This window comes from Pelodiscus sinensis, unplaced genomic scaffold, assembly GCF_049634645.1.
Source record: "Pelodiscus sinensis isolate JC-2024 unplaced genomic scaffold, ASM4963464v1 ctg37, whole genome shotgun sequence".
Classification (NCBI taxonomy): domain Eukaryota; kingdom Metazoa; phylum Chordata; order Testudines; family Trionychidae; genus Pelodiscus; species Pelodiscus sinensis.
Genome location: NW_027465869.1, coordinates 3431709 through 3457326, shown reverse-complemented (window position 1 = coordinate 3457326; position 25618 = coordinate 3431709).

Genomic DNA, 25618 nt, shown 5'->3' with positions numbered 1-25618 from the left:
GCGCATGCCCCTGGCTCTCTGCAATACACACCGAGGAAAAGGATGGTGAGAGCAGATCCCATAATGGGACAGTGAAGGGTACCACCGATCCCCTAATGCGCAGCTCCACCCCTCCTCAAATAAGGTACTCAGCTGGTGGTTGCAGCTACAGGAAGTCAATAATATTTCATCTCTTCTGGTATCCCTTGCCTCTTATCGGCAGGTGACATCTCGTGCAATCACAGTTAATTAGAGGTCTTTGCAAAACCGAGGAAATGATCAGCCTGGCTCAGTGTCCTGCAGCTCCAGCTTGTCCGTATCCCTGTGGGGAGAAAGGGAAGTCTCCTCTGTCTGTGGGGAGCCAGGAGACCACAGGTTCTGAAATTCAATCATGGACTGACCATTATTTCCATGACGATTCCCCTCCCCCTTTCTTTGTTTCTAGATCCAAGTGGTTGGTGACTCATGTAAATAAAATCAGGAAGTGATCATGCAATTAAAGGAAGCTGTTGTGAGGCCTGTTAGTGAAGGGACAGAGTTAAGGGTGTTTAGGGAACAGTAAGTGGCATTTCCTGGCTTTGGAGGCTTTGATTCTTTAAAGCCTCCTGCTCAGCTTGCAAACCTGCCCACGTGCAACACAAGCCCTGGCAGCATGCGAGGAATGGGCATGAAGGGGAACACCTGGGTTCACTGCCCCTTGCACCATAGCTGAGCGGTGTTGGCGGCTTTACGCTGTAACGCTTGGTTCTAAGGGTCTTTAGTCAGCCTGTGAATTAAATCAGCCAGGTTCAAAAGAAAATGGGAGCAAGAGAAATTCTATTCAACCCAATGGGTCACCAACCAGGAGAGACTCAGGAACTTTCCCATGTGCCACATAAACCTTGCCCACTGAGCTGCCAGTGGGTGTGTGGCTAGGCCCCTAGAGAGGGACATAAGCTGTGTTTGTGCAGCTGCTGGCTACCTGGCAGGAGTAAGCTAGTAGTCAGGCACATTTGGCCCTGGTCCCAGCTCTGGGAGGGGAGTGGGGACTAAGGGTTAGAGGAGGAGGTTGGGAACTAGGACTCCCATGTAACAGCTAAGAACCAAGCCCTTTCTGTTTGCAGATCCTGGTTGGGCCTGGGCAGCCCTTAGACCTGCTGTGGGGAGCCAGGCTCATAAGCCTCCCCCAGCAACACACAGACAGCCCCTTCCCTCCCCCTCTCCCCCCCCCCCCCCCCCGCCAGCTGCAGAACGATACAGATGCTGAGAGCATCTCTGGGCAGGCTCAGCTGAAGGGACTTGCCCCAGGCCAGGTGTTCCCCTCCCTTGGAGACCAACATCATTCCCCTTCTCATGGGCCCACAGGTCACATCCACACTTGGCCCGTTGGCCCTGGGGGAACCCGCTTCAGGGCGACAGCCCCTTCTCGTATGGTCCTTGGGGCCACACACTCCTGGGGGGGCACTAGAGCCCTTTATTTCCAACCTTCTACTGTGCTGCTTTCCATGGGAACCTCCCAACCAGCACACACAGGGTATGTCTACACTACAAAGTTAGTTCGAACTAACGGACGTTAGTTCGAACTAACTTTAATAGGTGCTACACTAGCGCTCCGCTAGTTCGAATTTGAATCGAACTAGCGGAGCGCTTAGTTCGAACTAGGTAAACCTCATTTTACGAGGACTAACGCCTAGTTCGAACTAGCTAGTTCGAACTAAGGGCTGTGTAGCCCTTTAGTTCGAACTAGTGGGAGGCTAGCCCTCCCCAGGTTTCCCTGGTGGCCACTCTGGCCAACACCAGGGAAACTCTATGCCCCCCTCCCGGCCCCGGACCCCTTAAAGGGGCACGGGCTGGCTACGGTGCCCGTGCCAGGTGCAAGCCTGCCAGCACCCAGCTAGCAGACCCTGCACCTGGCACGGCACAGAGCCACCCACCCGATGCCCCCCAGCCCTCCCCCTCTTGCCGGGACCAGGCTGGCGGCTCCCGGGAGCTTGCCCTGGACCGCAAGAGGCGGGCACCTTCCTGGGCTAGTGCGGACATCGTGGACCTCGTCCACGATCTCCGCACTAGGCACAGGAAAGTGGCTGTCTAGGGCAGGAGAGCTGCCAGCCTGGCCACCCAGGACCAGGTGTGCATGAAAATCAAGGGGGTCCACTGAGACCCCCGACACTGAGCCCTGAGCTTACAATGGCCGTCCTGGGTCAGACCAAAGGTCCATCTAGCCCAGTAGCCTGTCTGCCGACAGCGGCCAACCCTAGGGACCCTGGAGGGGATGGACTGAAGACAGTGACCAAGCCATTTGTCTCGTGCCATCCCTCTCCAGCCTTCCACAAACTTTGGGCAGGGACACCACTCCTACCCTCTGGCTAATAGGACTCCGTGGACCCAACCTCCATCACTTTATCTCACTTCCCTTTAAACTCTGTTCTAGTTGTAGCCTTCACAGCCTCCTGCAGCAAGGAGTTCCACAGGTTAACTATTTGCTTTGGGAACAACAACTTTCTCTTACTAGTTTCAAGCCTGCTACCCATTCCTTTCCTTTGGTGTCCTCTAGTCCTTCTTTATGGGAACTCAGGAAGAACTTTTCTGAATGCACCCTCTCCACCCAACCCCTGCTTTTAGAGACCTCTATCCTGTCCCCCCTCTGTCTCCTCTTTTCTAAGCTGAACAGTCCCAGTCTCTGTAGCCTTTCTTCATCTGGGACCTGTTCCCAACCCCTGATCATGTTAGTTGCCCTCCCCTCTCCCAGCCTTTCTCTTCCCCTCTCCCACCTCCTTTTCCCAGTCTCCCCCAGTTTTTTTCAATAAAGACAGAGTCAATGTTGGAAGAAACGTTATCTTTATTTTGTACATCAATAAGAAGGGGGGCTAGGGAAGGGTAAGTGGAAGGAGGTGAGGGAGGAATGGGGTACGAGCCCCCGATGGGGAGGACTGGGCTGGCTCTGCGGGCTTCTGGGGGTGGAAGCTCTCCTGAAGCCCCCCAATTACTCCCTCTCCCCAGATGGCAGCCTGCGGCAAGTGCAGCCGGGCTGATGGCCGAGTGGTGTGATGTGCCCAGTGTGAGCACTCAGGGCACTCCAAGCCAGAACTTCTTTGCAAGCGGGGCACCCCTTAGAACTGTGTGTCCGGGGTGGGGGTCGGGACCCTTTAAGCGCAGCCCTCGGCTAGCCTGAGACAGCATCTCCATGCTTTAAGTCCTCCTTTTATGCCCTGCCGGCACTGCTTCCGGCCATCCTTAAGCCCTGTTCAGAGTCCACTCAATGTGGACTTGCTAGTTCGAACTAGCAAAACGCTAGTTCGAACTAGTTTTTAGTTCTAGATGCGTTAGTTCGAACTAGCTTAGTTCGAATTAACTAATTCGAACTAAGTTAGTTCGAACTAGCGCTGTAGTGTAGACGTACCCACAGGGACAAGGGCCGGCAATTCCTCCTGTGGCCGCTAGGTGGCGCTGCAGCCTTGCACTGCCCCGTTCCCCAGAGAATCTGGATTTGTGCTGATCTGATCTGGCCCCTCTGCATTTGATGGGATAAATGAGGCCCTGTTGCACTCGCGGCTGGCTGAGTCAGGCTATGTCTGCACTCGCGGCTTCTTGCCTGAGAAATATGCAAATGAGGCTAAGCGTGGAATATCGCCTAATGAGCCACCATTTTTGCAGAACAGTCTCTTGCGCCAGAAGGAGCTGTCTGCACTGCCCCTTTCTGTGCAAGGAAAACCCTCTTGCGCGATGCTGTTACGCCGATTATTTTCAGGAATAACGGCATTGCGCAAGAGTGTAAAGCTGCAAAGTTGCCATCCCCACTCAGCTATGCAGTAAAGAGCATCAAACCCATCACACCTGCTTTTCTCCCCATCACACCTGTTCTTCTCATGGTGCCAGGGCTCATGTTGCACATGGGCAGGATTGCAGGCTAAGCAGTAGGCTTTGAATAGTCAAACTCTCCGGAACCAAGAAATGCCACTTACTGTTTCCCAAACACCCTTAACTCTGCCCCCTCAAGCACATGCCTTATGACACCTTCCTTTAAATGGTCAGTCAAAGACTGAATTTCAGATCCTGTACACATCTGTGTCAAGGCTGTCCCCAACTCTGGCATGATGAATGCAGAAGTGGGTCCCTCAAAAGCACTCCAAAATCTTGCCTCTGCAGGCTCTGGTACAACTCCTCCCCCTAAAAAAATCCTAATACCCAGATTTTGGGGAATCTGCTGCCACCACCTAAGTAAATCCAAGAAAACCAGGGAAGAGATCACTTGGGAAACCTCCTACCTAAGGTAATACTCTCCCCGTGCCCCAAGCTCTGTTTTACTTGGAGTTGGGAAAACAGGAGATTCACAGACAACAATGAACTCTGCCCTTGTAAGTAGGCACTGAGTCCTAAGGACACAACAATCAACCAATCCCGGTTAATTACAAGATACAACAATTCTTTATTATCAAAATAAAACTACAGTAGCAAGCACATTAAAGTGGTTAGATGGAAAGAGCCACCAAATTGATAAAGATACTCAGGGAAACCCCATGGGCTAAAACTTGGTTACAAAGAAAAAAGAAAAACACAATTAACAGCTTAGACATTATTTCCAAATCCCCAAACAAGGAAAACAACAAATCCTGACGGACTAGCTAAACTTTTCCCTACTTACACATTCTAAGAAATCCGTTCTTGGAGAGAGAATCATAGAATCATAGAATACTAGGGCTGGAAGGGACCTCGAGAGGTCATCGAGTCCTGTCCCCTGCCCCCTTGGCAGGACCAAATACTGTCTAGACCATCCCTGATAGACATTTATCTAACCTACTCTTAAATATCTCCAGAGATGGGGATTCCACAATCTCCCTGGGCAATTTATTCCAGTGTTTGACAACCCTGACAGTTAGGAACTTTTTCCTAATGTCCAACCTAAACCTCCCTTGCTGCAGATTAAGCCCATTGCTTCTTGTACTATCCCCAGAGGCCAAGATGAACAAGTTTTCTCCCTCCCCCTTATGACACACTTTTAGATACCTGAAAACGACTATCATGTCTCCTCTCAATCTTCTCTTTTCTAAACTAAACAAACCCAATTCTTTCAGCCTTCCTTCATAGGTCCTGTTCTCTAGACCTTGAATGAGTCTTGTTGCTCTTCTCTGGACCCTCTCCAATTTCTTCACATCTTTCTTGAAATGCGGTGTCCAGAACAGGACACAATACTCAAACTGAGGCCTAACCAGCGCAGAGTAGAGCAGAAGAATGATTTGTCATGTCTTGCTCACAACATACCTGTTAATGCATCTCAGAATCATGTTTGTTTTTTTTTGCAACAGCATCACGCTGCTGACTCATATTCAGCTTGTGGTCCACTATAACCCCTAGATCCCTTTCTGCCGTACTCCTTCCTAGACAGTCGCTTCCCATTCTCCCATTTCCCTCAGTCTTGGAAGAGACTACTCTACCTCTCAAACACAGAAGAGAGAGAGAAAACCCCTGTTTTTCAGTTTGAATTTTCTACCTGCATTGTTATTGACTTACCACCTGATACTTGGCTAGCTACAGGGTTAACCCCTTAGTCACCAGACACTGGTCAGCACTCCTGATTATGACAACCCGGCTCCCAGCCTAGTGTACCCTCCCCAAAGAAGACGACCTCCCTCCCTCCCTCCCCACAGAGACATGGACAAGCTGGTGCTGCTGGACATTTGGCTAGGCTGATGATTTCAGGGTTTCCTCGGTTTTGCAGAGACCTCTGGTAACTGTGACCACATGAGATTTTGCCTGCAGATGAGAAACAAGGGGTGGTGGATGCAGTGGAACTCCTTATTTGAGGCTGGGTAGAGCTGGGAAAAGGGGTGTGGCTGGTGCCCCTCACTGGCCCATTATGGCATCTGCTCTCACCATCGTTTTCCTCAGTGAGTATTGCAGATAGACAGGAGTGGACAGGGTGGATCTGAGACCAGGGGGTGGGCCCATTGGGGTGGGTCTGAGACCAGGGGGTGGGCCCATGGGGGTGGGTCTGAGACCAGGGGGTGGGCCCATTGGGGTGGGTCTGAGACCAGGGGGTGGGCCCATGGGGGTGGGTCTGAGACCAGGGTGTGTGCCCACAGGGAGAGGGGAGGGAATCTGAGACCAGCGCATGTACCCATGGGACTGAGGGTGAGGCATGTGACTGGGTGGGGCAGTACCAGGTGCGGGTGGGGGAAGGGATTCAGGAGAGACCATAAGCTGAGCCTGTTCTCTGGGGGGTGTCACTGCATCACTCTCTGGGGACCATCCTCCCTGCCCCATTGATCTAGTGACTTCCTCTATGGGGGCAGAGGACAGGTGCTGACTGCGGCATACAGGATGGGTTTGGGGACAGGGCCCCCCGCTTAGTCTGCAGCGCTGGGGGGTCCAGTTCGGCATAGGTGAGTCCCTCAGTGCTGGGGTTGGGCTCCTGGGGTAGGGAGGGAAGAGAGTCACTATGTGTATGAGTCAAAACCAGCACACAAACACACACAGCCACACACCAGACAGTCCTGATCCCAGACAGCAGGGGGTATTCATATGCAGTGAGGGGGTGCATGGTGCATTGGTGTGGGGTGAGGCAAGGCACAGAGCTGGGGAGTTTTGGGGGGCACTTACAAAGACATCTTGCAGTTTCCCTTGGCCCACGAGGGCATCTGTGGAACAAAGACACTCAGGGGCAGGGAGGGTGTGAGAAAGCCGGAATCTGTGGCTAGTTATACAGGGTGTCTATACACCATGGGCTGAGCCAATTCCCTGGAGTGAGGATGGGACACAGGGACTGGGGCTGGATCAGTGTCCCTGGGATCGCAGGATGGGTCCCAGTGAGACCCTCAGCAAGATACGGCCCCTGCCTGGCTCCATGGAAACCACAATCCCTAATGACTCGTGCTAATCACCAGGAGCCCTGTCCTGGGTGTGAAAGTAGAAAGAATTATACTGTAAGAAAAAGATGAATTGTGCTGTAATAATTGAATAAGTTGAAGGAATTCTGTTTGTCTTTTTAAGAGGAAGAAGAAAAGTATGTTAATGTTGATTGTAGGTATGCAGATCAAGGTGCTAGCCAATTTGGGCCTGAGTTTAACAGGAAAAGAAACATTAGGTGTTAGACAGGAAACAATTCCAGATAATCAGGGAGATATAGCCAGGAGATTGCTGTGTGCTTAATATTGAAATGAAGAGTACTTGAGTAGCCTCACACTAATTATGTGAAGTTTTGCCCCCCTTTTAATCCTGTTAATTTTGGCTTTCTTTTGACTGTATAAATCAAGAGGTTTGAACCTTGTATGGCACTCACATTTTCTGAATGCATCTTAGCAAAGCTTTGCTGAAATAAACAGAGCAGTCTGCCAAATCTGTGAGTCCTGTCTGACTTTGACAATTTGGAGGTTCTACTGAGATGGCAACCGTCTTCGCTGAGGCTGTGTGATCCCTGACTGTCTGGCAGGATGACCGTGGTAGCTGGCACCTGGGCATTTGGCCCGAGCGGTCCTCCGCCAGAACGGAAAGGTGCACAACCACAGCGAAGTCTACGCCATCGAACCTGTTGGTTCCTGCTCTGTTCTGGTAGGGATCCCGGGATCTAACATCAGGACTCTGGTCAGGTAATTATTTTGTCCGGACTGAGGACTGTCTTGTCTCTGTGTCTATCCATCTTCCCTGTGGTGTGAGTGAGTCTGGGAGCCATCCCTGTCCAGGGACTGGCCGACCAAGGGGCTCCTGTCCCCGCGGTCTGTGTGACTGGAATCTGCACAATCGCAGCCGCACCGCACCTTGGATAAAATCCTTGGAGTGAACGCAAGGGCGATTGAGGCAGTAGCCTGTGGGCTTCTTTTGTGTGTTGCACTGGGCACCGCTCTGACGAACCCGAATTTCCTCCTTGTGTGATTGGTGTATGAAGTCCTCCTGTATGGGTAACTAGACATCTAAGCAGGGATAGTTCCCTAAAGGGACCCTGGCTCAGTTTATATATTTTAGAAAGGGTCCGGACTCCTGTAAATTTCTGGAAAAATGATCTAGATTAACTCTGGGGGGATCCCAAAACTCAGTGGCCACTGTTAGGATCTTGGAACAAAGACTAAGTGGACGTCTTAAAAGACAAACTTGGCCTTCCCAAAACTAAATTGGCTAGAGGAGAGGTAGATAGCTTCATGCAGTGGTGGGACGAGGCAAATCTTAAATGAACTGAATCGAAGCTCGCCTCCCTTAAAAATTCTAATTATAAGAAAAAGCTTTATTGGAAACCTCCTCTCCCACCACCAGACCGAGCGCTTCCCTTTACCCCGTCCTCCAAGAAGACTCAGACCGGTCCCACTTGAAGCTATAAACCCTGGACCCACACGGAGCTCCACTCGATTTTAAAAGGTTTTCCAAAGCCCCAGGAAAACCCTACCAAATTTGCAGAGGAATTTTGCTAGTGTGCAATGCCTATGAACCCTCTGAAGCAGACCTCCTGCAACTGTGTAAGCTACTTATAACCCCGTAAACAGCAACAAAGAAAAAAACCCGGGCAACTATCACACAGACTGACTGATGGTTTTTTTGTTTGGTTGGTTGGGTTTTTTTGGGTTTTTTGGGATACAGCAACCAGGTAAAAATGGACAGGGCGCCCTGGCGCATGCATTTGTTAATAGCCTCTTATCTGCTATTAGCAGTATGTTAAAGCAAATAAGTGTTGGATGGGAGGCCAAGACCATGGACAAATTGCAAGCAGTGGCAGAGCATTGCCACTGCACTCTAAAAAGAAAGAGAAGCAGTCCTCACAAAAGTTGATAGCTCTGCAAATACAGCATTATTCAGGGCAGGGCAGACAGTACTGGGAATGGGGAGGGTACCAAGAATGGGGATAAGGTCAGAGAAGGGGTCGTGGCACCGGGTTTTTGGGATTTAAAGGTTTCAGCTCCGGTCATATCCACCCTGTGGGAACAAGGCATTATTGTCCCCTGTTCCAGCCCCTGTAACACCCCTATCCTCCTCCCAGTTCGAAAAGCTGATGGTAAATCATGGTGGTTTGTTCAGGATCTTCAAGCTATTAACTGCATTGTTGTACCCACCTTTCCTGTAATCCCTAACCCAGCAACTAATCTGGCTTCTATCCTGCCAGATGCAACTCATTTTACTGATGTTGATCTGTGTTCTGCTTTCTTTTCTGTCCCGGTTCACCCTAAGTCCCAGTATCTTTTTGCCTTTTCTTACAAGGAGCAGCAGTATGCTTCCCAAGGGGTACACAGAAAGCCCGTCTTACTTTTCCCAAGCATTAGCCAAAGACCTTGTTGACCTGGTCTTCCCCTCTGGGTCCACATTGGTCCAATGTGTAAATGATCTACTCCTCTGTTCCCCTTCATTATCTGCCTCAGAAACTGACTCTTTAGTGCTTCTCACTGCCCCCCCAGCCACCTTAGGGTTACCTGACTACTGTAAGCCTTTACCCTTTTCTGTCACGAGCAATCTGGTTGTGCACTTGGGGTTCTTACTCAGGAGCATGGTGGCAAAAATCGTCCAGTAGCTTATTTCTCTGCCACCTTGGATCCTGTTGCCCAAGGTCTACCCCCCTGTCTGCGTGCTGTGGCTGCCGCGGCACGCCTAATTGAAATGTCTGAGTCCCTTGTCCTCCGCTCTCCTGTTTCTCTCATGGTCCCTCACTCTATAGATACTCTCCTGCTGCAATGTAATACAGCTCACCTTTCCTCCGCCCGCCTCACTTTTACTGCTTTCGGCTTCGCATATCACCATAAAGTGCTGTTCTCAGTTGAACCCTGCCACTCTCCTTCCTCTGGCTAATGACGGTGAACCCCACGACTGCCTTGCAAGTGTCTCTGCTGTCACCGTCTCATGCCCCGACCTTTCTGATGTCCCTCTCTCTAACTCCGACCTTGTGTTATTCACTGACGGTTCCTGCTTTAGAGATAGCCAAGGTCGTCTCCTCGCAGGATACGCTGTGGTATCACTCTCTGAAACCCTAGAAGCTGCGCCTTTACCTTCTGTGACCTCAGCACAAGTCGCTGAACTAGTTGCCCTAACCCGCGCTTGCTTTCTGACTGAGGGATGCTCCGCCACCATTTATACTGATTCTCGATATGCTTTTGGGGTTGTACATGACTTTGGCACCCTCTGGCAAGCTCGGGGTTTCCTTACCTCTGCTGGTACCCCTATCAAGAATGGCCCCTACATTGCTGCTCTCCTGTATGCACTCCCATCTGCATTAGCTATTGTTAAGTGCCCTGGTCACTCCACAGCAGATACTGATGTTGCTAAGGGTAATGCTGCCATAGAACCTTCCCCAGGTGCGTTTCTCGGTTCCCTTTCTGTTTCTGTACCACCGCAGTCCCTTTCTAAAGTCACCCTGCTCCAAGACTCTGCCTCAGAAACAGAAAAAGACTCCTGGGTCGCCCAGGGTTGCTCTCTACACCCTGATTCCCTTTGGCGCCCCCTTATTGGTGCCTTTGTGGCCCCCTTTTCGCTCTACCCAGCTCTGGCCGCCCTGCTACACGGCATTTCGCATGTCGGAAAGGAGGGTATGATCTCTGCTGTAACTAAGGCAGAATGGTGGGCCCCCCATTTCAGCTCTTTTGCAGCTCACCACTGTGCCGCCTGTACCACTTGCCAAAGCTACAATGTTGGCAAACCTGTAAAGGTAGCTCAAGGGTTCTGGGGCCTGCCCCAAGCACTGTTCTTGCATTGGCAGCTTGATTTTGTACAAATGCCTGTGTGTCAACTATATGAATTTATTTTGGTTATGGTATGCTTATTTTCGGGTTGGATTGAAGTCTTTCCTTGTCGCAAAGCTGATTTGCTGTCTGTTGCCAAATGTTTGTTAAATCATATTATGCCTGCCAAAGAAACTCCTGCCACTCTGTCCAGTGACCGGGGTACACGTTTTACTGAACAACTTGTTCAGCACCTGGATCGTGTGTTACATGTCACACACCTGCTGCACTGTCCCTACCATCCCAAAGACATAAACTAAGTCCTTTTGAAATTGTTTATGTGAACAATGGCTACCATTACTCCAGTCTCAGACTTGAACTTGACTCACAGTACACTCCTTCAGTACTGCAAGGGACTAATGCAAGCTGTAAGTCACTTCCATTCACAGGTTCGAGCCGCCTGGCCGACGGAACCCACCTCGGATGCCTGCCACACTCTCGAGACAGGTGATTGGGTCTACGTACGACACCACCAACGAAAACACGCCATGGAACCCCGGTGGAAGGGCCTGCATCAGGTGCTGCTCACTGCCCAGACGGCTGTTAAGTTATCCAGCATCGCAGCATGGATACAGGCTTCGCAGTGTAAGAAGGCACCATCCCCAGCGGACCAATCATCACCTCAGGACCATGCAGAGTCAATTTTGACTCCAGAAGAAGACGTAGAGGAACAGCCTGCAATACCTTACAACCTACGTTCGCGTAAGGATTGCCTGAAGCAGATGAGGACCAAAAGCAAGGCCCAAGAAGAAGCAGTAGTGAGCCTAGCGCCTGCTGCCTGGTGGACATAAAACCGTAACTGCGGTTCCCTCAGTGGAGGTTGTCAGAACCAAAAGGGTCTTGCCTCCAACATGTGCCTCTGGTGGGGCCTGTTCCTCGGCCACTGGTGTCTTAAGATCTGGGGAATCCACAATGACAATGACAATTCTTTTATCCACCAGCAAGTATGGATCGCTCAGACCCTTAATATCTCTAATTGCTGGGTCTGCAGCCACATTCCATCCCACTCACAAGCTGGTTCCTGTCTTGGCAATCCCACTTAATTCCCCAGGCCTCACCCGTTTAACAAGACATGGAACAGTAATAACACTTGGGAAGCAGTGGGAATAATTGTGGGAATAAATGTATCTAAACGGATAAGTGTGGAGGAGAAAAAAGGTCACTGGTGTTTGGTGTGTAATGGGACGGGGCTGAATCTGGGGAGGAGCAGTTGTCTCCAGCATATTGTAACATCAGTACAATCTTTAATGCCATGCAAATAACACCACTCCCCGTAAGGAGAATCACCGTGTGCCCTTCGGGGGATATTACTCCTCCTTTGTAGACACCTATATGGCAAAGGGGTGCAACCGACCCTTCCCGGCTTTGATAGGGCATCATTGGGTCTGTGGAGCAAAGGCCTATACCACATTACCAGTTAACTGGTCAGGTATCTGTTATCCCGCCCAACTCTTCCCACAATTCCGAGTGTTAGAGTCCTTCCCATGAGAACGCCTCCGTAATTTTAGGCGAAAAAGAAGGGACTTGTCGGATGCCCAATGGTATGTGAATCACATAAGCCCTTTAACTTGGGAAGAGGCTATTGGTGGTTCCTTTGACCCACTTGGGGGAGTAATACATCATGCAAAAAGGCTTCTGAGGTTACAAACAGTAGTTAAAATCATGGAAAATGAAACTGGAAAAAGTTTAAGGGCCCTGGCCAAAGAAACAGGAGCGATCAGACAAGTGGTCCTCCAAAACCGTCAGGCATTGGATATAGTGCTGGCAGCAAAAGGAGGGACCTGTGCTCTCATTGGCAAAGAATGTTGTGTATATATACCAGACAACACCAATGATAGAATAGATCGCGCTAGCTACTTAAAAAAGATTGCATACCTTTCCAACGAAGAGCCAAGTTCCCTGTGAAAATGGCTAAGTAACTTGTCCAATTTCTCTGGCATAGGAAACTGGTTGTTTCAGGAAGCCCTGACTATCCTATTTGGAATCTTAATAATGTTTGTATGTTTTCAGTTAATCTCCTGTTGTATCCAAAACTGTGCAAGACATGTCACAGACATGTCCCCTCACCAGAGTGCTAATCTGATGCTTTTAAATATCACTAATGAACAAAAAGACAAAGAACGGTTAATGCAAGGAACCCAGTAATTGTTGGTCATAGGCGAGGCTTGACCAAAAGGAGGGATTGTGAAAGTAGAAAGAATTATACTGTAGGAGAAAGATGAATTGTACTGTAATAATTGAATAAGTTGAAGGAATTCTGTTTGTCTTTTAAGAGGAAGAAGAAAAGTATGTTAATGTTGATTGTAGGTATGCAGATCAAGGTGCTAGCCAATTTGGGCCTGAGTTTAACAGGAAGAGAAACATTAGGTGTTAGACAGAAAGCAATTCTAGATAATCAGGGAGATATAGCCAGGAGATTGCTGTGTGCTTGATATTGAAATGAAGATACTTAACCACACTAATAATGTGAAGTTTTGCCACACCCTTTGATCTTGTTAACTTGGCCTTTTGACTGTATAAAATCAAGGGGTTTGAACCTTGTATGGTACTCACATTTTCTGAATGCATTTTAGCAAAGCTTTGCTGAAATAAACAGAGCAGTCTGCCAAATCTGTGAGTCCTGTCTGACTTTGACACTTCCCAGGGTGCCCTGGTGGCCACTCCAGCCTCAACCAAGATCACTCCTCTCCTTCCTCCCTCCCCGGAGCCTTTAGGGGTTGACTCTGGCCACAGTGTCTGTGCCAGTTCCAAGCCTGCCAGGCCAGAGCCAGCAGTCACTACCCCTGATCCAGTGGCCCCCAAACATGAGCCAGCAAAGACTGGCAGCCAGCCCTCCACCACTCGCCAGGAGCAGTCTGCCAGCTCCCAGGAGCCTGACAGGGGCTGGAGAAGGCGGGCGCCTTCCTGGTCCAGGGTGGAGATCATGGACCTTATTCAGGTTTGGGGGGATTGCCCCCAATGTCCATGATCTCTGCACTAGAGAGAGGAATGCGGCCGTCAATGGCAGGATAGCTGCCAGCGTGGCACTAAAGGCCACATGTGAACCCAGGAGCAAGTTTGCATGAAAATCAAGTTGGTCTGGAGAGCCCCCCAACCCTGAGCCTTGACCTTCCCCTCCCCTTTCTTCCCCTTGCTTCCTCCCCCCAAGTTTTCCCCCTTCCCTCTCCCCCCCCCTCTCTTCTCCTCTCTCCCGCCTCCTTTCCCCAGTCTCACCAGAGTTTCATTCTCCCCCCTCTCCCCCGGGGTTTTGTTAAATAAAGATAGTTTGTGTTCATGAAAATACGTGTATTTTATTTGACATCAGGAAGGGGGCTTAGGGAGAGGTAAGTGGAAGGACGTGAGGGAGGAATGAGGCACAAGCCCCCAGTGGGGCAGACCAGAGAGGCTCTGAGGGCTCCTCAGGATGGAAGCTCTCCCGCAGGGCCTCCTGGATACTGACAGCCCCCTGATGGACCTCTCAGATGGCAGCCTGCAGAAAGTTCAGACAGGTCCGCAGCAACGCGTCCACGAAAAGTACCAGAGTGCCCAGGGGCAGCTCTGGCTTCACGTTGCAGAGTGCTGTGATGTCCCGAGTGAAGGCAACCAGAGCACACAGAGACAAAATGGTTTCCTGTCCCTCATGGAGGTAGGCAAGCAAGCAGGGAAACCTGAGAACTGGCTGTCCAGGGGGGTGCCTTTAAGCACAGGCCTCAGACAGCCTCAGGCAGCAGCCACACAAAGTAACTCCTGACCTGATGCCCTGCCGGACCTGATTCTGTCCGGCCTTAAATGCGATTCACCGTCCACTCAGTGTGGACGCGCTATTTCGAAATAGCAAAACGCTATTTCAAAATGCATTTTGTGTGTAGACGCGCTATTTCGAAATAAGATATTTTGAAATAATGCTGTAGTGTAGACATACTCTGAAAGAAGAAATCAGGCCCCTGAGTAATTGAAACAGATACTTCAAAGAGTTTAATTGGAAACATGTGCACAGTAAATACAAACACTATATTATTTACAGGGGAGGGTTATTTACAGGTGACTGTTTGTGAGACACAGCATGGCCAGCACCTGAGAAATAAACTTAAAGAGTCATCAGCATTTGTACAATGCCCCTTAATAAATATAATAATATGGGTTGGGATTAAGCTGCTGGATATGGAATGGAAAACAATCTCCAAAACAGGAAACACCACAAGATTAGGGGAACTCCTATTACCTAATATAGTGAATTATCAGAAAGTGTCAATTCAACAGGGGAAAACACTGATCCCCTGCCCATATTCAGCCATCACAGGAAGATTCTCTCCCCATTGAGAACCACAGACAATGATATCCCAGACCCCCTCAGCCTTTTACCCTCCTTTGCTAACTGTTGTCTGGTGACTCCTCATAGGCCCAGAACCCAGGAGGGCAAGAGTAAAGTGCTGAGAGAGACTAGAAACCTAACTATTCAGGAAACTTTTTCTATGAGGTGGAGGATCATAGCCTCTAAATTTGGAGGACGAATGATATCTGCTGAGTCCCTTCTTTGAAGGGCAGAGTGTTCTGAACTCCCAATATCATCAGAGGGAGTTTGAGGACACTCAGCAACTTATGAGACTGGACAATACAAGCACAGTTAAAGGCCCTGGATATCTAAAGGAAATCACCAAAATCCACAGTTAGATGCTTAAATGCCAATTAAAGCCACCCTTAGTGAATTCCCCCGGCATGTGGAATCCCCTAAGTAGTATAAGGGCCCTACCATCAATCAAACGTTAGCCCTGCCCCCTGATCCCGGAAGTCCCGCCCCCTGACCGCCAGAATTCCCTTCTCCCCTGTCACCAGAAGTCCGGCCACTGGATGGTAGTACATCTGGGTCAAGAGGGACAGCTGACCGGGTGTCATGTGACCCCCGTTAGGCCCGTCCCCTGTCACCGGAAGTCCTGCCTTTGGGGGTAATACATCCGGGGTCAAGAGGGGCAGGTGACCGGAAGTAAGGAGTGTCATGTGACCCCTCTAAGGACTCGCCCCGCCTCCCTCAACCAATCAGGAAGGGTTTTTCCCCTGTAGGACCGCCCCGCGAACCGCTTTAACCAAGCGGGTGGGCAGTTCTGGGACCGGATGACCCGCCCCGCAGTGGGTTGTGTGACCCCTCTAAGAACTTGCCCCGCCTCCCTCCACCAATCAGGAGGGGGTTTTTCCCTGTAGGACCGCCCCGCGAACCGCTTTAACCAAGCGGGTGGGCAGTTCTGGGACCGGATGACCCGCCCCGCAGTGGGTTGTGTGACCCCTCTAAGAACTTGCCCCGCCTCCCTCTACCAATCAGGAGGGGTTTTTTCCCTGTAGGACCGCCCCACAAATCGCTTTGACCAATCCGGGGAGTGCAGTTCCGGGACCCGTTGACCAGACCGGAGACGGGTCATGTGACCCCTCTAAGAGCTTCCCGTGACACCCTTTGCCAATCAGAGCATAGCACTTCCCCGTAAGTTCTAGCGCCACACAAAAGAGGCCATCTTGTTCCAAGAGCGCGTGTTTCAGAGAGCGTGCAAACGCTGAGCGGAAACATGGCTTCTTTCACCAACTTTGTTTTGGTGCCGAGAAGAAAGCGCTACATCAGCGACAGTTCCGAGGAGGAAGGAGAAGTTGAAGGGAGCCCTTTGACCCACCCGCTGATGGATACACCAATATCTGACACCGAAACCCAACCGCTCACGATGCAGCCAGACAAGCTAGATAGCCTGGAGGAAGAAGGTGCCCATGGCTCCCAGGAGTCGGACAAGACGCATGGAAAAGAAGCCAAATAGGTAAATGAAAGATCGAAGTTGGGGCATCATTGGGTTAGGAATCCAGGATTTTGTAAACTTTAAAAAAAAAATGACCAGAGCGTCTTACATTATTTCTTTCTGGCAATCTTTTGACAGCTTGACGATGCCTTTCTAGCTGACCGTCAGACCCAGGACAGCATTGCATCGGACGAGGAAGACGAACCGGGCCCACCTTGTTTTTGCTCAACACCGATACAAAGCATTGAAGAGAACGCCTAGGATGACGGCCATGAAGAATTCAGGAGGTGGCTGTGCATTGACCTAGTTGAGCCAGTGCCACATCATAAGCGTAAAAAAGTTATGTGCTCTATTGTACGCATTAGTGTTTATACCGTCCTTAGTCACTGTCTTAGGGAAAAGCTTTTTGAGGACTGTGAGGGTTGTGTCATAAATGCGCCAGCCCAGCGGTACCATGACTGTTTGACTTGGACTCCAGAGGGTATAAACTGCAAGCTCCAGGGCCTATGTGCTGAACTGTGTTTGGAAATCTTATTAAATACTGTTATTGCCGTAGGTCCGTGGTCCCCAACACGGTGCCCACGGGCGCTATGGCGCCCGCAGGGGCATTTGCATGCACCCGCCAGATGCTCGGGGCTGACCTGGCCCTGGGCACATAGCGCGTGGCGCTTGCACGGGGGGGCGCGCCGGCCCCGGGCGCGCGGCGCTTGGCAGGGGGAGTGCCGGCCTCGGGCGCGCGGCGCTTGGCGGAGATGAGCATTACTATGGGGTTCTGGATGTGAAAAAGTTGTTCGGAGCGAAAAATTATTGTGAGTTTTGCCACACAGTGTACAGTCATGACCACTCTTGCAGGTATTGTTGCCGCCTCTGCTTGAGCGGAACGTGCTCAGACAGCGTGGGCGTGCCGCTGCGGTGTCCTAGCTGTATCTTGGAACAAGATGGCCTCTTTTGTGTGGCGCTAGAACTTATGGGGAAGTGCTATGCTCTGATTGACAGAGGGTGTCACGGGAAGCTCTTAGAGGGGTCACACGACCAGCTTCCGGTCTGGTCAACGGGTCCCAGAACTGCACTCCCCCGAATGGTCAAAGCGATTTGTGGGGCGGTCCTACAGGGAAAAAAACCCTCCTGATTGGTAGAGAGAGGCAGGGTGAGTTCTTAGAGGGGTCACACGACCCACTTCTGGGCGGGTCATCCGTTCCTGGAACTGCCCCCCGATTGGTCAAAGCAGTTCACGAGGCGGTCCTACAGGGAAAAAACTCTTCCTGATTGGTGGAGGGAGGCGGGTTGAGTTCTTAGAGGGGTCACACGACCCACTTCTGGGCGGGTCATCCGTTCCCGGAACTGCCCCCCGATTGGTCAAAGCGGTTCGCGGGGCGTTCCTACGGGGAAAGCCCTTCCTGATTGGTAGAGGGAGGAGGGGCAAGTCCTTAGAGGGGTCACATGACACCCCTTACTTCCGGTCACCTGCCCCTCTTTACCCCGGATGTATTACCCCCAAGGGCGGGACTTCCGGTGACAGGGGACGGGCCTAACCGGGGTCACATGACATCCTTTTTTACTTCCGGTCACCTGTCCCTCTCGACCCGGATGTACTACCCTCCAGGGGCGGGACTGCCAGTGACAAGGGAGAAGGGACTTCCGGGGAGTCGGGGGGGGGGGACTTCCAGGGTCAGGGGGCGGGGCTAATGTTTGATTGATGGTAGGGCCCTTATACTACTCCCCTACCCCATAGACAGCTAGCAGATATAGCGTTCAGTCTAGCTTCCCACCCAAGTATATGATGTGCAAGCTGGAAACAGAAGCAGGAGCTCTTTCTTCTATTTGTCTGTGCTTCATTCCCCGAGCACTCATCCAGGTCAGATGTCTCTTAGGACCTGAGTTGCCACCAGCTGGACAATGGGACTTGGGTCATTCTGTAGGACCTGGAGAGCTGGAATTACAGAGAATATGACTCACTTTTCATATAGTCACCTATGCCTGCAGTAGCTGGAGATTTAGTACCAGTGAGTACCAAGCTACAGAAGCTCTCTGTACAAACAAAGCTTTAGGTTCCTCCATTGGGATCCTTCCAAGCTCCAAACTGAGATGGAGGAGGGGGGAGAGGGGAGACCCTGACCCTACCAGAAACTCATCCAATTGGAAGGTGCTCCATTGACTCAATAGCTTCTGCTTTTAAGTTATTTTACATCTCCTGACAGAAATAAATCTGATGGTGTGGAGTTTGGGGTAGCAAAAAGTGGCTCCCAGGGAGCCGATGGAGCCCAAAGAGTGGATCACACAGGTTGGGAAGAGGCATTGCCAGGGTAGCCAGGAGATGCACTGACTTATATCACACTGGCTGCAGTTTCCTCCAGGTACGTCTACACCGCAAAGTTAATTCAAAATAACAGCTGTTCTTTGGAATTAACTTTAATAGCATCTATACATGCAAACCGCTATTTCGAAATTAATTCGAAATAGCAGAGCGCTTAATTCAAATTTGGTAAACCTCATTCTACGAGGAGTAACACCAAATTTGAAATAGCTATTTCAAATTAAGTGCTGTGTAGACAATTAATTCAAAATAGGGGGCCTCCAGCCCTTCCCAGGGAGCCCTGGTGGCCACTCTGGGCACAACCAGGAAAACTTACTCTCCTCTCCCCCTGGCCCCAGAGCCATTAAAGGGATAGACCCTGGCCCGTGCCAGATCCAAGCCTACCAGCCAAGAGCCAGCAGTGGCCACCGGGGCCCCTGAGCCAGTAGCCACAAAACGTGAGCCAGCAAGGCACTGGCAGCCAACCCTCCACTGCTCCTCAGGAGCAGTCTGCCAGCACCCAGGAGCCTGACAGGGGCTGGAGAAGGCGGGTGCCTTCCTGGTCCAGGGTGGAGATCATGGACCTTATTCAGGTTTGGGAGGGATGCCCCAGCATCCATGATCTCCGCACTAGACAGAGGAACACGGCCGTCAATGGCAGGATAGCTGCCAGCCTGGCCACCAAAGGCCACATGCGAACCCAGGAGCAGGTTTGCATGACAATCAAGTTGGTGCGGTGAGACCCCCAACCTTGGGCCCTGATCTTCCCTTCCCCCTTCTTCCCTTTGCTTCTCCCTTCCAACTTCCTCCTCCCAGGTTTCACCCTCCCCTCTCCCACCCACTCTATTCCTCTCTCCCACCTCCTTTTCCCAGTCTCCCCAGAGGTTCACCCTGTTGTTCAATAAACCCAGTTTCTATTTTTGAACATACATGTCTTTTATTTGACATCAGGAAGGGAGGCTAGGGAGGAGTAAGTAGATGGACGTGAGGGAGGAATGGGGCACGAGCCCCCGGTGGGGAGGACCGGGGTGGCTCTGAGGGCTCCTCGGGGTGGACACTCTCCTGCAGGGCCTCCTGGATCCTGACAGCCCCCCGATGGACTCCCCGGACGGTAGCCTGCAGCAAGTGCAGCTGGGCTGATGGCAACAACCCTACGAGACGCACCGGTGTGCCCAGGGGCAGCTCTGGCTCCATGTGGCCGAGTGCTGTGGTGTCCCGAGTGCAGGCACTCAGGGCACTCCAAGACAGGACTGCTTTGCTCTCCCTCATCGGGGTAGACAAGCGAGCGGGGAACCCTGAGAACTGTCTGTTCGGGGTGGGGGTAGGGTCCCGTGAAGCACGGAGCTCAGTTAGCCTGAGGCAGCAGCCCCACACACTATGTCCTAACCTGATGCCCTGCCAGCACTGGTTCCGGCCAGCCTGAACTTCGGTTCAGGGTCCACTCAGTGTGGACGCGCTATTTCAAAAGAACAAAATGCTATTTTGAAATAGGTTTTGTGTATAGATGCATAATTCGAATTAGCTTAATTCAAATTAACTATTTCGAATTAAGTTAACTTGAATTAACGCTGTAGTGTAGACGTACCTCTTTCAGAGCAGACTAAAGCTGAATCTGTCCTTTGATGTGTGGCTGATGCACTTCACACCTGTGGTATCAGTTACTGCTTGCTTGTCAGCTAAATTTCTTTATAACTCACTAATGAATAGGATTTCACCTGTATTTGTTACTTACAGGTCAACAGATGTTCCATGTCCAGCCATTTCATATTCTTGGTGTCCGTATGTTCCAGGATGATGCCTAAATAAGCAGTGTAAAATAAACATCAATAAAAAACCTTCTCTTGTTAAGTGCAAGGTGATAACATTGGCCCTTTGGCTTCTATTGTGGGTCTAAGGTGAGCTGTAGGCAAGAAAATACTAGAAAAGTTTAGCGTCCACACTGAAGAGAAAAAAATTAAGAATGTTTACATAAAACCTCATTTGCTTTAAACAATCTATGTTCCTCTTGCCACTGCTGTCAGTTAGTGGAGATATACTAGGATAGTGTATTAATCTAGTGGTGTGAACAAAGGGCTGGGGCCAGGAATAAGTGCGTACTAAGCAAGGATCTCACATGGATAAATTAATTAGGCCACAATGCTTGCCTGGCTTGCATGGGTGTGCTAAGGAAAGGATGGCACAGGGCCAAAGGGGAGGAATCTAGTGCTTCCTGGGCAAGGCAATCAGGAACCTGCAACAGCAGGCACTGTGTGGCGGTGGCCTGCCTACCTCCCAGTGATGAAGCACCAGTAAGGAACAGTCAATAACACTGAGCTTAGGTCTATAGTTTGAGTCCACACTAACTCTGACTACTAAAAATAGAGTGCAGGTCAGATGACAGAAGCAGTCGGAGGAGCTAGCCACCTTGAGAACAGACTTTTGGGTTTGGATGGGATCATCCTTGGAATAGTTAACCCCTCCTGCTACTCCTGCCACAGCTACTCTATTTTTAGCACACTAGTTTGATCGGAGAATAAACATACCCTACGTGACAGTGTGCCAGCCTCTGCTACTAAATGACTGCGCCATCTCAAAGCATTCTATTGCAAATTACAAATTCCTCCTAACACCACACTGGAGAAGTAGGAGAACATTAACATCTCCATTTATGCATGAGAAGTCACAGCACGGAGAGATTAATAGTAGCTCAGTGCTGCACACAGGGACTTTTTCTGTCTACCTCAAAGGGAATACCAAAAGGGACACGGCACACTTTCTCTCACCAGCTAACTTGGCTGCAACTGCCCGGATCTCTTCCCAGCTGCTGCAGAAGTATGTGATGGTGCTTTTGTAAAAGTTCTCCAGTAGCTCAGCCTTCTCTTTGGCCTAGAGAAAATCAGGGACACATGAGCTCTCTCTGGCTAGAAATGCCCTTTGACTGCCAACACATGCCTTTACAAACCACAAGTAAACAGTCTGTGTTCCTCTTGCCACTGCTGTCAGTTATTGGACTCACTCAGACTTTTTTTTTAATTTAAACAAGTAAATAAAAGAAAGGACAGGAGGCTGTGTAGAAGTGGGGAAAGTGGGAATCTATGGCAGATTTACATTCCTCTCACCCTCAGTCCTGTATCCCACTCCAATAGGGTACGTCTACACTACAATGTTAATTCGAACTAATTTAGTTCGAATTACTTAATTCGAACTAAGCTAATTAAAACTAACGGATCTAGACTAAAAAAATAGTTCGAATTAGCGTTTTACTAATTCGAACTAGCATGTCCACATTAAGTGGACCCTGAACCGGGCTTAAGGATGGCCGGAAGCAGTGCCGGCAGGACATCAGAGGAGGACTAAGAGCGTGGAGATGCTGTCTCAGGCTAGCCGAGGGCTGTGCTTAAAGGGTCCCAACCCCCACGCCGGACAGACAGTTCTCAGGGGTGCCCCGCTTGCAAAGCAGTCTTGGCTTGGAGTGCCCGGAGTGCCCACACTGGGCACATCACAGCACTTGGCCATCAGACCGGCTGCACTTGCCGCAGCCTGCCATCTGGGGAGATGGGGCAATTGGGGGGCTGCAGGAGAGCTTCCACCACAAAAGCCCGCAGAGCCAGCCCAGTCCTCCCCATCGGGGGCGCGTACCCCATTCCGCCCTCAACTCCTTCCACTTACCCTTCCCTAGCCCCTCTTCTTGATGTACAAAATAAAGGACAATTGTGTTCAAAAATGGAATCTGTCTTTATTGAACAAAACTGGGGGAGACTGGGAAAAGGGGGTGGGAGAGGGGAAGAGAGAGGGTGGCAGAGGGGAGGGCAACTAAAATGATCAGGGGTTGGGAACAGGTCTCATATGAAGAGAGGCTAAAGAGACTGGGACTTTTCAGCTTAGAAAAGAGGAGACGGAGGGGGGACAGGATAGAGGTCTCTAAAACCAGGAGTTGGGTGGAGAGGGTGCATACAGAAAAGTTCTTCATTAGTTCCCATAAAGAAGGACTAGAGGACACCAAAGGAAAGGAATGGGTAACAGGCTTCAAACTAGTAACAGAAAGTTGTTCTTCACAAAGCACAGAGTCAACCTGTGGAACTCCTTGCTGCAGGAGGCTGTGAAGGCTACAACTAAAACAGAGTTTAAAGGGAAGTGAGATCAAGCCATGGAGGTTGGGTCCATGGAGAGGTATTAGCCAGGGGGTAGGAGTGGTGTCCCTGCCCAAAGTTTGTGGAAGGCTGGAGAGGGATGGCACGAGACAAATGGCTTGGTCACTGTCTTCGGTCCATCCCCTCCAGGGTCCCTAGGGTTGGCCGCTGTCGGCAGACAGGCTACTGGGATAGATGAACCTTTGTTCTGACCCAGGATGGCCATTGTAAGCTCAGGGCTCAGGGTCGGGGGTCTCAGTGGACCACCTTGATTTTCATGCACTCCTGCTCCTGGGTGGCCAGGCTGGCAGCTCTCCTGCCCTAGCCGGCCACCTTCCTGTGCCTAGTGCGGAGATTGTGGACGAGGTCCACGATGTCCGCACTAGCCCAGGAGGGAGCCCACCTTTTGCGGTCCCGGGCAAGCTCCCAGGACCCGCCAGCCTGGTCCCGGGAAGAGGGGGAGGGCTGGGAGGCATCGGGTGGGTGGCTCTGTGCCGTGCCAGGTGCAGGGTCTGCCTGCTGGGTGCTGGCAGGCTTGCACCTGGCATGGGCACCGTAGCCATCCCGTGCCCCTTTAAGGGGTCCGGGGCCGGGAGGGGGGCATACGAGTTTCCCTGGTGTTGGCCGGAGTGGCCACCAGGGAAACCTGGGGGGGGCTAGCCTCCCACTAGTTCGCATTAAGGGGCTACACAGCCCTTAATTCGAACTAGTAAGTTCGAACTAGGCTTAATCCTCGTGGAATGAGGATTACCTAGTTCGAACTAAGCGCTCCGTTAGTTCGAATTAAATTCAAACTAACGGAGCGCTAGTGTAGCGCCTATGAAAGTTAGTTCAAACTAACGTCCGTTAGTTCAAACTAACTTTGTAGCGTAGACATACCTATAGATACTTCCATTGCCCATCACACATTCCCCCTGCTTCTACACCACAAGCCTATGCTGTCAATAATCTCATATAATTCTATAAGTCACTCACAAGGTGTCTGCAGATATCCATCTGGAGCTCCTCAGGGTTCAGCTCGGTTCTCCAACTAAGATGCTCATTAAGTATAGTTTGGAGCCTCTTCAGTCCCAAAAATGGGGCACAGAGATGAAATGTAGCTCTGCACTCCTGAAAAAGAGGGTTGCACCATTGAATTATTCCATAACACGTATTGTGCTCATTCAAATGGAACTCATGTCCTTTACTGCTCATCTACCCGAAGAATAAAAGGGATTCCCCTGAAGTAATAGACAGAAAATATTCCAGCATGACTTTAATAGGGGGAAAGGGATTCTACTTCTGGAGTATTGCATCCAATTCTGGGCACCCCATTACTTAAAAAATGTTGATACATTGGAGAAAGTCCAACGGAGGGCAACAAAAATGATTAGGAGGCTGGAACACATGATTTACAAGGAGAGGCTGAGGGATTTGGGATTATTTAGTCTTCAGAAGAGAAGAGTGAGGGGAGCTTTGATAGAAGGCTTTAACTACCTGAAGGGGGATTTCAAAGAGGATGGAGAGAGGCTGTTCTCAGTGGTACTAGATGACTGAATGAGGAGCAATGGTCTCAAGTTACAGTGGGGGAGGTCTAGGTTGGATATTCAGAAAAACTATTTTACTAGGAAGGTGGTGAAGCACTGGAATGGGTTACCTAGGGAGGCAACGGAACCTCTAAATCTAGAGTTTTCAAGTCCTAGCTTGACAAAGCCCTGGCTGGGATTGTTTAGTTGAGGCTGGTCCTGTTTTGGGCAGGAGGTTGGACTCAGTGACCTCCTGAGGTCTCCTCCAAACCTATGGTTCTATGATTTTATAATACTGAAAACTGGAGATAGCAGCAATGTTTTTTCAGAACGGATGTAGCTATGAAAGCTGCTTCACTAGGCATAGCTGTGGCCTTTCCTCTGTTGTGGGGAGGCAGGAACGTGGGGTGCAGAGATAGGTAGGAATGAACTCTTGGGATCAGACCCATGACCTATCCTGAACTCCAGTGAGACAACCCTGGCTGCTAAGGACCAGCCTGTCTGGGATTGACTCAAAAGGAGGGCAATGAACTGAGGGAAGAATTTAGGTCTCCACTGCAGGAAGGAATAGCAGAGCTCCCTGGCATCAGGAGGAAGATTCTTTTTGCTTAGTAATTAAGTCACTGTCATTCTTACCATTGAAACCTCAGGGCTTGGATCTTGCAGGTGCAGCAGAAGCGTGACCCAGCTCTGTCTAACCTGCTTGGCAAAATAGTCCTTCCATTTTCTCTTTGCAGAGCCGGCCAGGATACCAAAAAGGACAAAGGCCAATGCACGAAGAGTGTTGTCCTCCTATAGCCAAGAAAGCCACAGAGGTTGGTAACGAAGAGATAACCACATCATGTATCTAGCACAGCTGTCTCTTCTACATTAGAGTAGAGTGATTCCAACGACAGAAGTTTAGAAGAACTGGAATGAATCAAGTTTGGGCCAAATGTGTTGATTCATCAAAATACTTTGAAGACAGTTCAATTTTGACAAAATTCTTCCAGAAGCCAAGTAGGGGTACTTGGTCAGCTTCTTGGTGACCCATCTAGCAGGCTGACTGGGATCTTGGGCTTCCTGGCCCTCACCTTCAGAACAGCCTGTCTGGCAGGCTGACAAGGAGCCAGGAAATGTGCACCCTGGCACCTCTAATTCCCAGTGTTTCCAGGTTCCCTGTCTCCAGCATAGTCTGCCAGTAGACTGCCCTCAGGCAAGGCTCCCAGTAGAGCTGGGTTGAGAATAGTATTACTGTTTCACAAAGAGTTTTGAAATTTGGGCTGGGGGGTGTGTCCCCCAAATAGGAATAAAACCAAAATTTGAAATCTCAAACTTC